This window comes from Schistocerca gregaria, chromosome 1 (assembly GCF_023897955.1).
Source record: "Schistocerca gregaria isolate iqSchGreg1 chromosome 1, iqSchGreg1.2, whole genome shotgun sequence".
NCBI classification, from domain to species: domain Eukaryota; kingdom Metazoa; phylum Arthropoda; class Insecta; order Orthoptera; family Acrididae; genus Schistocerca; species Schistocerca gregaria.
In genome coordinates, this window is record NC_064920.1 from 522065501 (window position 1) to 522079507 (window position 14007).

At 39.1% G+C, this 14007-nt stretch overlaps 1 protein-coding gene across 6 annotated transcripts in view; it reads right to left on the reverse strand.

Moving 5' to 3' along the window:
- Positions 1–14007, reverse strand: part of LOC126354864 (ras GTPase-activating protein-binding protein 1) — a 134878-nt gene that overhangs the window by 119910 nt on the left and 961 nt on the right. The gene's annotated exons all lie outside the window — the stretch shown is intronic.

Here is a 14007-nt window from a genome sequence, read left to right on the forward strand (position 1 = left end):
TGCATTCGCAGTAGTTTCCTAACTTTGTTGTTGAACCACGGTGGGTTTTTCCCGTCCCTCACAGGTTTACTCGGCATGTACCTGTCTAAAATGCATTTTACGATTGCCTTGAACTTTTACCATAAACACTCAACATTATCAGTGTCGGAACAGAAATTTTCGTTTTGATCTGTTAGGTAGTCTGAAATCTGCCTATTATTCTTGCTAAACACATAAACCTTTCTCCCTTTTTTTATATTCCTGTTTACTTCCATATTCAGGGATGCTGCAATGAGCTTATGATCACCGATTCCCTGTTCTGCGCTTATAGAGTCGAAAAGTTCAGGTCTGTTTGTTATCAGTAGGTCCAAGATGTTATCTACACAAGTCAGTTCTCTGTTTCATTGCTCGAGGTAATTTTCGGATAGTGCTCTCAGTATAATGCCACTCAATGCTCTGTCCCTATCAGCTGTCCTAAACATCTGAGTGTCCCAGTCTATATCTGGTAAATTGAAATCTCCACCTAAGACTAACATGCAGAGGAAATTTATGTGAAATGTATTCCAGATTTTCTCTCAGTTTTTCTGCCACTAATGCTGCTGAGTCATGAGTTCAGTAAAAGGAGCCAATTATTAACCTAGCTCGGTTGTTGAGTATAACCTCCACCCACAATAATTCACAGGAACTATCCACTTCTATTTCACTACAGGATAAACTACTACTAACAGCGATAAACACGCCACCACCGGTTGCATGCAATCAATCCTTTCTAAACTCCGTCTGTGCCTTTGTAAAAATTTCGTCAGAATTTATCTCTGGCTTCAGCCAGCTTTCCGTACCTATAACGATTTCAGCTTCAGTGCTTTCTATCTGCACTTTAAGTTCTGGTACTTTACCAATGCAGCTTCGACAGTTTACAATTACAATACTGATTGCTGCTTGGTGCCCGCATGTCCTGACTTTGCCCCGCACCCTTTAAGGCTATTGCCCTTTCTGTACTTGCCCAAGGCCATCTAACGTAAAAAAACGCCCAGTCCACGCCCCACAGCCCCTGCTACCCGTGTAGCCGACTGCTGGGTGTAGTGGACTGTGGACTCCTGACCTATCCAGCGGAACCCAACACCCCACCACCCTATGGTGCAAGTTGAGGAATCTGCAGCCCACATGGTCGCAGAAATTGTTACCATATTATAATACCTTTCAGCAGTGCCCTGATGAAAAGTCAGCATGCTAATCTCATGGATGGAGATGAAGGCTGTTCCCAAATGTGTGTAATTATGCCACCCTTTCCCACCAATTTAAGGATGAAGCCTGACAGTTCACAAAATTTCACCACCCTGGTAACACTGAAATCGGTATCTGAGAGGATGGCGGGCACGTCTTTTCATCGAGACTGAGGGCTGCCTTAAGTTCAGTATAAAGGACACTTGTAGTCCCAATATGCTGAACGGAAAGCGGCATGCCACAAACTTCACAAATTGGTGGACATCCCACCGGAGGAGGAAGCCATGTGTTGAAGGGCTATGCCCAATGCACAGTCTGGTAAGCAGAACCTCCTTCCCGTGGTGAGGTTGACATGAAGTCCGCCAAGCCTTTGTAGTTGATTTGAGCAATCGCAGTTTATTGTCTGTCAGCTGCAACCATTCAGTCTCCCACAGACACATGATGCGACTGTCAGAAAATGAGATGATGGTGTGCAACGGGATGGGACATTGATGGAGAGCACCACCCCACATGCTTCCTTGGCAGCTTTGGCAGCCATGTCATTGCCCAGTATCCCAATGTGGCCAGGTACCCAGTAAAAGAACACCACCTTTAAAGTGTTGGAGCCTCTGTAAGGAGTAATGGACGAGCTGAATCAGCGGGTCTACTGCATACATATGGTGAAATGCTTGCAGTGCACTAAGAGACAGAACAGAAAAGAAACATTGTACGGTGATGACTGAATCCTCTCCTGTGCCATCATAATGCATGTAATTCCACATAATAATTTGTTAATTGTTCCGGGAGCTTCACTTTAAAAACTCTATCAGGTAAAACAACCAAGAGCATTCTCTTGCTGGGATCCACCTGCATAAACAACAATAAAACTGTGGTATGTACATAAAATGGACAAAAAGAAAATTGTAAAAACAAAATCTGAAGAACAAGTTTTCGTGTACTGTGTCAAGCTTAAAATAGCTAAATCAAGGCAAGAATGTGTTCCATCCATCGCTGTGCATTTTAATGCTTAAGAGATCCAGATCTTTGAGACAGCCTGCAACATGTATCCTGGACGGTTTGGTCATATGGGGCTGATTCCTGAACAGCCGTACAAGAGAGTTGGACCACTGAACTAAACCAATTGAGGTGATACAGATTTTCAGCACCTGTTGAGCCAAAAGGATATGTTGCTGATTCCAGAGTGGTTGTTCACCAGCCAATGCAGATTCTAAAACTGGGCTGGTCCGAAAGGCTCCAGTCAATATCAGAATGCCCCCATGGTGGAGCACGTCTTAACATCCTGAGGTAGGGAGGACTGTCCTATCCATAATCATACTGCCATAAGCTAAGCGCGATTGAATAAATGCTCGATAAAATTGCAGGAGGCGGAATCTGTCAGCCCCTCATGTTTTTCCACTGAAGCATTTCAAAATATTTAATGACTGGAAGCCCTCCGTTCTTTGATCTTTCAGGTATGCGAGCCAAGTTAATTTCAAGTCAAATAATAAACCCAAAAACCGCACAAGTGTCAGAAGAGTAAAAGATTGCAAAGTAATCCACAAACAAAAGAGCATTTGACAGGGCTCCCTACTGCACAGGAAATGCAACTGATAGCAATGGCAAACAATGACAATGGGGGTGGTGGTGGTTAGTGTTTAACGTCCCGTCGACAACAAGGTCATTAGAGACGGAGCGCAAGCTCGGGTTAGGGAAGGAAATCGGCCGTGCCCTTTCAAAGGAACCATCCCGGCATTTGCCTGAAACGATTTAGGGAAATCACGGAAAACCTACATCAGTATGGCCGGAGACGGGATTGAACCGTCGTCCTCCCGAATGAGAGTCCAGTGTGCTAACCACTGCGCCACCTCGCTCGGTAATGACAATGAGGACACTGCCCTGGAGGGCCCCATTCTCCTGAACACAGCAGTCAGACATGGCATAGTCAATGTGATATCAAAAAGTCCATGTAGTCCCAATTCATGAAGTTGGCGAAGGAAGTTGTACCCCCAAGTAGTGCAACATGGTTTTTTGAGGCCAAAGAGCACACAAACCAAATGATTTCGGCACAAGATGGACTCCTGCATCATCGCCACCAGGTAAGTTGTCAGGAGAGGAACAGTAGCTCCAATGGGAGCATCTCAGGTGACGGGATTCGAGCAGCCAGACGAGGCGACAGTTGACCATGCGTTCAAGAGTCTTACCCATATGACTGGTAAGTGTTACACTCCGGTAACTGTTAGGGGCGCTAAGGTCCCTGCCTGGTATCCCGAAAGGAATCAATATTGCCTACTTTCAAGTTGTAGGGTACTGGCCACCAAACCAGATCTGATTGAAACAAAACAAGAGAAGTCATTTCGCTTCAGGGCACAGATGACGAAGTATGGCATAATTGATCTAATCAGGTCCTGTAGCAGTTTCTCTAGCTGCAGACAAAGCTGAGTCCAGTTCCCACATGGAGAATGGAAAGCTGTAGACTTCCTCATTATGCGGGAAGAAATTGAGCTTCATCATCTCTGCAATCCTACGGAACACGTTAAAAGCAGGAGCTTGTCTGGATGACATAGTAACAGTAAATACATGTTCATCTAAAACCTGAGCCATGTCTTCTGGCGTGCACACCAAGACCCCCATTACTTGACAAGGCTGTAGGGAACATGTACTACCATTGCCTGAAATTGGTCTTACTGATTCCCAAACTTGCGCTGTGGAAGTGGACCGATTAATGGAAGTTGTGAATTCCCTCCAGGAAGCCCTCTTCCATTCTTTCATCACTCGCCTTACATGTGCTCTCGCAGATCTGAAAACATCAAGATTTTCTGTCATTGAACAGTGTTAGAAGTTCCGCAAAGCTGTTCATCTTGACCTGACTGCCAATCGACAGTCGTCATTCCACCAAGGTACAGCAGTCTTCTGAGGTGGTCACTAGACCAGGGGATGGACTCTGCAGCAGCCCACTGGGACTCAAGTGATATGGGCCACCATCTTCAGTGCACTATCCTGTTATTCAAAAATAGCCTGTTGACTGTAGTGCAACCGATTTGCCCTTTGTATCATACATCTGTGTGGTCTCCTGTCAGCTATCACTCTAGTCGGCAGACAGATCCACAAAGGGAAGTGGTCACTTGAACGTAAATCTGGAGCCAATGCCCACTGAACTGAGTCTGCAACAGCTGGGAACAAAATAAAGATCAATGGCTGAAAAAGAACCTGTAGCCGTGGAAAAGTGTGTCATCTGGCCAATGTTCAGAAGGCAGATACTGTAGTACACATCCACCCTGGGCTCAGGCGGCACAGCACAATTGCGACAACTGAGGATGGGCTTATGAGAGCCTGAAACCAGTCTCAGAATGGAAAAGTCACTTAATCGTCCAACCCATGGACCAAGTAGTAGCCAAGCCCCACAGCACATTCTGTGCATTGAAGTCTCCCACAAGGAGGAATGTGCATGGGAGTGCCCAGAAGAAGTCTGACAGTGTGTCTGCACCCAAAGCACCATTAGGGGGAAGGTACAAAGAACACACTGTGATATTAAAGGGTGCGAGAACTTTCACAGCAAGTGCTTGCATGGTCATGGTAAGAGGGACAGAAGAAGAGTGTCATCTGCCTGCGATGAAAACAGGCACTCCAACATTAGTCCTGTCTCCATTAGTATCGTCTTTCCGGTATGCGTGGTAGCTCCATAATGCAGGTGTGTCAGTGACTTTATGATGTGTTTCTTGTAAGTAAATGCAGGATGGTTTCTCCTGGACCAGGAGCTGCAATTATTCCAAATGTGAGCGACATTCATTCAAATTCCACTGCAACCATCAATTTCGGAAGAAACACACAACTCACAGGAATAGCTTCATTTTATTATTCAAGCATCAGCTGGTTCAGGTCTTTCAGCATCTCTGGGATGCTTTCTACACTAATCAACATATGTCTGCCACCTGTGTTACTAACTACTGGGCCTTCATGGCCATTCTACTTCATAACCTCCACAAACTGTTACACCTAGAATTTGTACAAGTTGATCAATTCCAATTGTGATTCACTGATATTTCAGTCTTAAAATGTAAATTTTTTGTAGTTTTTGATGTGCACAATTTTACATTTGTGAACATTAAAAGCAAAATGTCAATATTTTTGTGCCACTTAGAATTCTGTTCAAGATCAGACTGCCTATTTGTGAAGATTTTTTTCAGACAGTACTTCATTACATATCACTCCATCATCCACTAAAGTCTAAGGTTACTATAAATATAGTCTGTCACATCAATGATAGACAATATGGACAGCAAGGTCCCAACAGTTCCTGGAGTGAAACTTTCTGTATACGTTCTCTCCTAACAAATTCTTCCATCCACTGCTTTTATACATTCCAATGCAGCCTTCATATAGCAATCGACATATCAATGAGAGTAGTGTTCTCTGCAATATGCTCGTCATTAATATCTATTATATTTACTTTCCCTTTTACTCATAGCACAGATCATTGATAATTACAGCCTGTAACAAATTCTTTGCATTTGTGAGAAAAGGTGCTTCCTATGATTGTAGACAAACCATTTTGTACATTGCCTTAACAACCTCTATTAATGAAAAATAGACAATATGGCTTATATAATGTACAGTCAGTGTTGCAAAAAATGTACTATTCGCGGAATGTTCATGACTGCGGCAAAAAATTTTTCCACGAGTGAATTGTACACATGACCCAAGTTTCAGGATATAAACAGTTCGGTGGGGAGGGGGGGGGGGGGGACAAAGGAATTTCCATAAAATTAATCAACACCAAAAAATGTGAGTATCATGTTATATCTTGATTGCATACAAGTCCAACAAATTTATCAAGTAGCATGCGAGCTGCAATGTGGGTGAGACATAAAAAGTTGTTCAAGTCAACCAGTATCACACCGGATAAAGTGGGCTGAACCGAAAAAGCAGGAAAGCAGCAACAAAGAGGCACACACTGCCAGCTTAATGTAACCTATGACACAACCAGAACTACTACATTCGAAACAAGGGCTAACATTACAATGGTGACACACAATCCGTGGAAATGCCTATCTGTGAACCTCAAAAGAAGCTTAAAATGTATGTGCCCTGTCCACTGCATATCGCAGAAGCCCAGCAAGACTAGTCAACAGAGTGCCATGCGAATCTTTGCATTCAGACAATGTCAGAAAGGTGGAAAATTTTAGGAACTGGACGGAGTGTGACAAAAAAAAGGGGGGGGGGGGGGGGGGCACTCCTATTACTTTTATATATTTGAATGACCTTCCACTCAACACTCAGCACGCAAAATTTGTAGTTTTAGCCAACGAGACTAGTGTTATAATACATCCCATTAGAGAGAAAGCAACTGAAGAGTTTGTAAACTACAATTTCCATATTATTAAGTGGTTCTCTAAAAACTGACTCTCCCTCCTTTTGGGGGGGGGGGGGGGGGGGACAACATTACATTCATATCTGTACAACAAATAGTCATACCAAAAACTGATGCAGCAAATCATCAGGAAACCTTAAATAAGGTAGAAGGCTCCAAATTTTTGGGTGTACACACTGATGATTAACTGGAAGGAGCATACTACTGAGTTCAAACAATGAAGCTCGGCTTCTTTTGCTCTTCACATAATTGCTTATCTCGGAAATAAACCAATCACCTCATGACATATTTTGCATATTGCCACTCAACAAGGACATACGGAATAATTTTCTGGGTAAATTATTACTTAGGAAAACATACTGTTTGTACAAAATCAAGCACTAAGAATAATATGCAATTTAACCCCAGATGACATGTACATGCCTTTTTTAGAAGCTAGGCATTTTAACTATAGTGTCAAAATACATATATTTGCTAATGAAATTCATCAAAAACAATCCACCACAGTTTGAGAAGAGCAGTGCTGCACATACCTTCAACACTTGAAGGTAAAATGACCTTCATTTGGCCACTGTTAAAGCTGTCAGTGCCTCAGAAAGGAGCTCATATGAAATAACAAAAATCTTTGATCATTTGCCCCAGAATATAAACCATCTGACATCCAAGAAAGTTTTCAATTTAATTCAAAATATTTCTCCTTGACAACTACTCCTATTCCGCTGATGGATTTTTACTTAAAAACTGGTAGCCAGTAATTGCACAGCTATGACTAGAAATAATGTTTTCATTGATGCTGACACTAATCATATACACACATCCTGTAAACTGACTCATTTCACACCTCTTCCATAAAGAATAATTCAAATGCTCTATGGAACATTTCAAATGTAGTTATTTCTATGGTAACAAACAGAAAACTAAAATAAATGAATCATTGTGGGTATTAAGTTCCCATAGACACTTAAAATTTCTCAGTTCTTTGCAAAATACGTGCACTAATCCACATTTCCATGAGTATTGTCATAAGTTCAAAACACACAGGAGACTACTGCTAGCGGAAGAAAAATCATTGAATGACAATATATAATTCAGAAAATAAAAGCTAAGTATTTCAAATGATAGAACACAGCAGTTAGTCATCCTTTTCTTGCAGGTTTCATTTGGCAACAGGGGACTGACGCATTAGGACATGCATTGACACTATAAAATGGTGCAATGATAATGGCTAGGCACTAGCCAAAATCTAGATTTGCCAAACAGAAGCTGCAAGAAAAGGACTATTGATTGCTGTGCTCTATAATTTTAAATTCATATCACAGTTACCTAGTGCACCCACTTTCCTAATGGAGGATAACCTGGAAAAGCTAAGTAGCTGCAATTTTGCTTTTAATGTTCAGAGAAGTAAAACAACAAAAAAACCACAAATATGTGGCATCTTATGACCACGACATCAGATACTTACAACTGGGATTGGTCAACTCTTACAAATACTATGGTGTACCAAGCTTATAAAACAAGAATCTGGAAAAGTTAGCAAATATTCCCAAATGATTATTTCTCTGGTATTAAGGAGAAGCCGCACAACACACGTAGTACTCAAAATGATTTACACTGCAAACACAATGGTGATGTTTCTAACAACAGCGCTTGAAGTTTGGAAGACAGTACGACAATTAAAAAAATAAGAAGTCAGTGGGCATAGGTGAGATTCCTGTCTGTTCTGAAGGCAAGCGTAGATAGCATACAAGCCCCAACAACAAGCATAATAAATTAATCTTTTAATTCAGGTGTTTTCCCAGAATATCAAGGAGAATGCATTAGTGGTGCCCTTGCTAAGGAAAGGTAATGCAGAAAGCAATGAAAATTACACAACAGTCTCACTGCTGTCTCCATTCTCAAAAATAATTGAGACATTCATGAAAGATGCGGAAGTACAATATTGGCCTCCGCAGAATTCACTGGCACTTTAAGCTCTTCATGGGGATAATTATTTACAACCATTTTCTTAACCATGTCCAAGGGTTTTTACACTGTTGATCATAAAATTCTACTGAGCAAACTAGAAGTGCTAAGTAGAAGCAGTAGATAGAATAGGAACAGTGAAAGAGTGGTTTCAGCCCTACTTGGAAAAAAAGGTGCAAAAGGTGGAGATTGTTCACATGTGTGCTGATGATAATTTTTAGTAAACAATTGTCAGACCAAAAATATACAAACACTAGGGTTCCTTAGGGTAGTGTATTGCGTACAATTCTATTTTTAATACATATCCGTGACTTTCCAGACAGTGTAAGACATGGAGAAAAAGCTCTCTTTGCCAATAACAGCAACATCATTGTCATTGTTAAAACATCAGAACTCTTATCAGAGATAAGAAACAAAACCCTGAAGAATGTTTACTATTGGGCACTATGTAGTACATTAACGTGAAACAACATAAAGAAAGCTAACAGCCTGCATTTCAGCATAAAAGGGAAAGCAACTGTGTCACTTTAAATGTAGATAATTCTACAGATTGTGTAGCAAATACAAATTTTTACGGTCAAACATTGTTAGCTAACACGGTTTAAACAAAAATATTGGCAAACACGATGTAAGCAGCATGCTACACTCTTGCGATGTTAGCATCAATTCGTAACAAGGTCTTGGAGTGACATACTATGCCTACATACATTCTATTTCTTGGCAATGGGACTCCCTTCTAGAAATTGTAGGCACAAAACACGAACACCGTTTTTAAACTGCAGAAGGGATCATAACAATAACAACAAAGTAGTGGTCGGGGTCTCACATAAGAGCTATTTAAAAAATTAGGTATCCTTACTGCACCACATGAGTACATACACCATTCTGTGGCATCAGGCAAGATATTAATAAATACTGCACTAATAGTTATATTCATAATCACGGAACAGGAGCTCGTTTGAAATTACATTTACCCTCAAAAAACAAACAAAACACAAGAGTATTTTATATTGGGCATAAAATTATATAATTGCAAAAGGAAGTGAAAAAGTTTAATGAAACACATTTATTTACATAGGCAGCTAGAAAGTTCTTCACAAGCAATGCATATCACTGAATTCAAGATTACTTAGAGGACCCAAGAATAGTGGGCAGAAATGAAAGAGGCTACTACAGAACCTTGTCACACCTGTCCTATCTGCATAGGCTACCAGCCCTATACTTTTAAAGCATAGCATGTATGCTGTGTTTTATATTTTGGCCTATTAATTGGCACTGTATTATCTTGAGAAAACCTGTATCACTGTGAAACCATATTAGGATGAATAAAGAAAACTAAAACAAAAAAGAATTAAAATCTGTACCAGAGCATTTCCATGGAAAAGATAAGATTGGTCAATAACACCACATAGAAACAGGGATTGATCAGTCTTGCATCTTAATTTATATTTAAAACAACCGAGGTAGTAACAGCACCAACTACTGACTAACCAAACTATTTTAATTACAATACCATCCACAGTCAAAACAGATATTCGGAATGGTAACTTCTGCCACATTCATTCGATTAAATATTCCTTAAATTTCCACTGACACCTCCAGTTCACCAGTATATTGGAAAAAGGATTTCAATGACAAATTTATTTAACCTTGCATTGTAATTTTAGCTTTATATGACGTGCCATAACGAAATTCCTATGGTTATGGCGTATATCTATTGAACTTTAGTGATGACACAAACATGCTTTGAATCATTTCTTCAAAATACACAAGTTAGTCTGCTGCTCTTTCTTTCAGTAGTTGCTGCAAAACAAGTTAGAAGCAGCACTGCTGTTGCAGTAAATGTTTAAACTCTGCATATGGTTGTATAACAGATGTGGGCAAATAATTAACTTGGAGTCAATAACTACTGATCAACAATGACATCAATACCTTTTTCACAGTTTTAAACAAGTGAATTTACTCATAAATGGAGTAAAGTATCTGTAATATCTGATAGACTCCAAACCAATTCTTCTGAGCATGGGCTCTCCAAAACAGGTTAAAATCATTTGAGACATCAATATATTCCAGCACAATTATTTAGGTGGAGTACTGTGAATTGTCCAGAGATGATCATTTGTTAATCACACACAATAATGTAACTACTCTGAAGGACAGATCATAGCAAATACAATTTTGGATTTGTTTTTGTGTTTTCCATTAGAAATAACAGAGTATTGGGTCCTTATAACCTTAATTACAGAGTAGGGGGAAGTCCATTATCAGTCATACAAGATTTGACTATTGTTAGTACGCTTTCCAAGGTTTTGCCAGGTCATGTGTTGGGTCCTTATAACCTTAATTACAGAGTAGGGGGAAGTCCATTATCAGTCATACAAGATTTGACTATTGTTAATACGCTTTCCAAGGTTTTCCCAGGTCATGTGTTTACACATGTCAGGACATTTGAATATCACTTTATTTAACAAGGGCTACATTAAGATGATGAATATCTTGTGATAGTATTTTTTACTTGCAGCCTATCACAAATATTATATCTTACAGAAAAAAGTTCAAGTGAGGATTTTCTTTCCCAATGGTTCCTAAACAAATATCATTTTGTTTGCATAAAATTCCCCACACCGAATGCAGAAATAGCAAGAATTAAAAAAAATCTTGACCTCTAGTTCTAGATAAACTAAAGACTCAACCTAACCCACAACACTGGCTATTCTACAGATCAATACGTCAACACCAGTTAAGATTACCTACTCACATTCATTAACTTTGCTTAACTTTGCCAAGAAACAAAAACCTATCAACTTTCAACCTAACCAAGACCTCGGGCTAGGTTACAGATCAGTCCATCACATCTTACAATCTACTCTCTTTCTGTTAAAACACTATGACATCAACACAACACCATTATCACATTACAGGACAAACCTGACATCCTGAACAGGCAGCTCCAGTTGACCCAGTTTCAACTCTAATTTAAGTGCAACAGAAAAAAAATGTTCTATTCCATCAGGCAAGTTTTAACATCCATTTATGCCATGTATACAGAGTGTTAGTGACCCTAAATTGTGTTGGCCCATTTCTTTTCTGGCCAATTCAGAGGAACCATTAAAGCAATCAATACATCCTTTTTAAGCATGGGCCAACTGAAGAGAAAAATTATTACAATCTGTCACATTCATCACAATTACTTGTGTTTTAATGCTAAAGAGCACTGTCAATAAAATTCTTCTGAGTTTGGGATCGCATTGTCAACTATAAAACTCTTGACATTTTGGTGACTATTGCAAGAAACCTTCCTCAGGGTGGATTCTTGCAACTGTCGCCAAGATGTTGGAATAAATACAATACACCCTGAGAAAGGCGTCTTGCAAAAGTAGCCAAAACGCTGGAATTTTTAATAGTTGAACATTCATTCCTACACTCAGAATTTTATTGGCTGTGACAATGAACGTGGAAGCCTATGTTTACAATAAAGACAATTGTTCTTGCATATTACAATCCACAAAAGTACTAAGGCTACATATTAGAAACTTGCTGCTCAGTTGAATCTGAACACAGAGAACTAGGAATTTACAAGTCAACATGTTATAATAAGTTAGATACTAGTATTTCAGTTTTTGTTTTAATTTAGTATCCTCATACCTACACACCATTTATATAATTCAGTTTTGGCGAAGGAACCAATCTTAATTACAAACAATAATTACATTGTTTGCATTGAAACCGAAAATGAAGGATTTAAGACAGTCAATGAGGCAGTACAACCCAACTACAATCAAACTAAAATGTCCTCAGAACTATGAAAGTCATTACAGATACTCATCAGTCTAGAACACAGACAACAAAAGTGTTTACAACTCAATGATAGCCGTAGTAGAAATTTTTGTAATTATCTGAATATGGGAAATAAGACCACATAATGCCAAGTATCTGTAATGCATTCATTTAGTGTCAAAAAGTGGTTTTTAAAAGATAAAATTTACTAATAATCATCAATGTTTTTTCTTTAATTTGCAAGATAAGAACCTTTTTAAATCAAATTACAATTATTTTCTTTTTTGTCTTCATTTGATTAAATTTATCTTTTCTCACAAAGCTTCATGGAAGCCCCTACCCTGAACACCAGGAGAGAGAGGAAAAAAAAAAAAAAAAAAAAAAAAAAAAAAAAAAAAAAAAAAAAATTCAAAACCACGATATAAATGAAATGAGACATAATAAACAAGTGGAAAATGTAAGGCAACAATGTAGAAACGTCATGCACACGCGAGACCTTAAGTTTGCAGGAATTTAGGAAAATCAACAGCCAACTGCAACCAGTTTTGAACCACTGCTCATGCAACTACAGACGAAACAAATTACGCAGATGCACTGTTGAAATATTGTTTCTGTGGTGCAGATATATAACTGTTTTGAATTATTGTTCTGCAGAACAGTAACCAAATAGGTTGCACTTAGTTGGGGATCAGTACCTTTTTACAAGACAATACTGTGTGGCTAAGGACTAACTATTGTGTTAAGGTCCTTACTTTGTTGATAATCAAGCAGCCAGTAAATGTAAAGTTTTTTAAACATCAGACATGAAACCATATTGTGGATGACACTGAAACATGACACTTATCTATTTATTATTCACTGTTATGTCTACCTCCCTCCATTCTTCAAATCTCCACAATGTTTCCGCAATTTTTAAGTGGCACAACTACCTACCAAGTTAGTGTATTGTTTATTTCAAATGGCAAATCTGCTATCAAATAACCAAATATGTAATTAGAGAATACACAGAGGTGAGGGCACTGATCACAAAGGAAACACATAAGCTTCTGCCTAAAATGTAGCACCAAACATGCGGTACACACTTCACCTCCAAATACAGGAACTGCATTCATCATTTACAAGAGACACTTATTTCAAAGTTTCAATATTACAACAAAAAGGTTACTTTTCCATTCAAAACAACATTAACAGGATTCTTAATGCAAGTACCAAGGCTTCAACAGATACACCAGTGCAACATTTATTTAACCCTCAAAAATAAAAGATTTGTCACAAAACAAGGATAGACAACCCAGTTTTGTGTGTCCAAATTGCAGTACCGACTACAACTACTTCTGTACATATCTCTAAACTACACAGTTTGCTAGTTCATTAGTAAATCCACACATTACTGTGATGCACATGTTCAATCGCTTGTTACGAACATGGTTGGAATACTACAAACAACCAGACGCTGGCACTTCAACACAGACGCCAAATATTATCAATCATTCCCAAGCACAAAACTCTGCATTTAGTAGCTGCAGAAATACGAAGACGACGGCATAACCGGATTTATTTTAAGATCTACGTGAAGTCAATGGGTTTACTAGTATGGAAAATAGGCTACTATCTATTTCATTTAAAATTTAAATGACAGGCACAAATATCTTGAATACGAACGGCTTCTATCTATGGCAATGCTGTTATTACCTCGTTTAACCACTAGAACCGTAAGT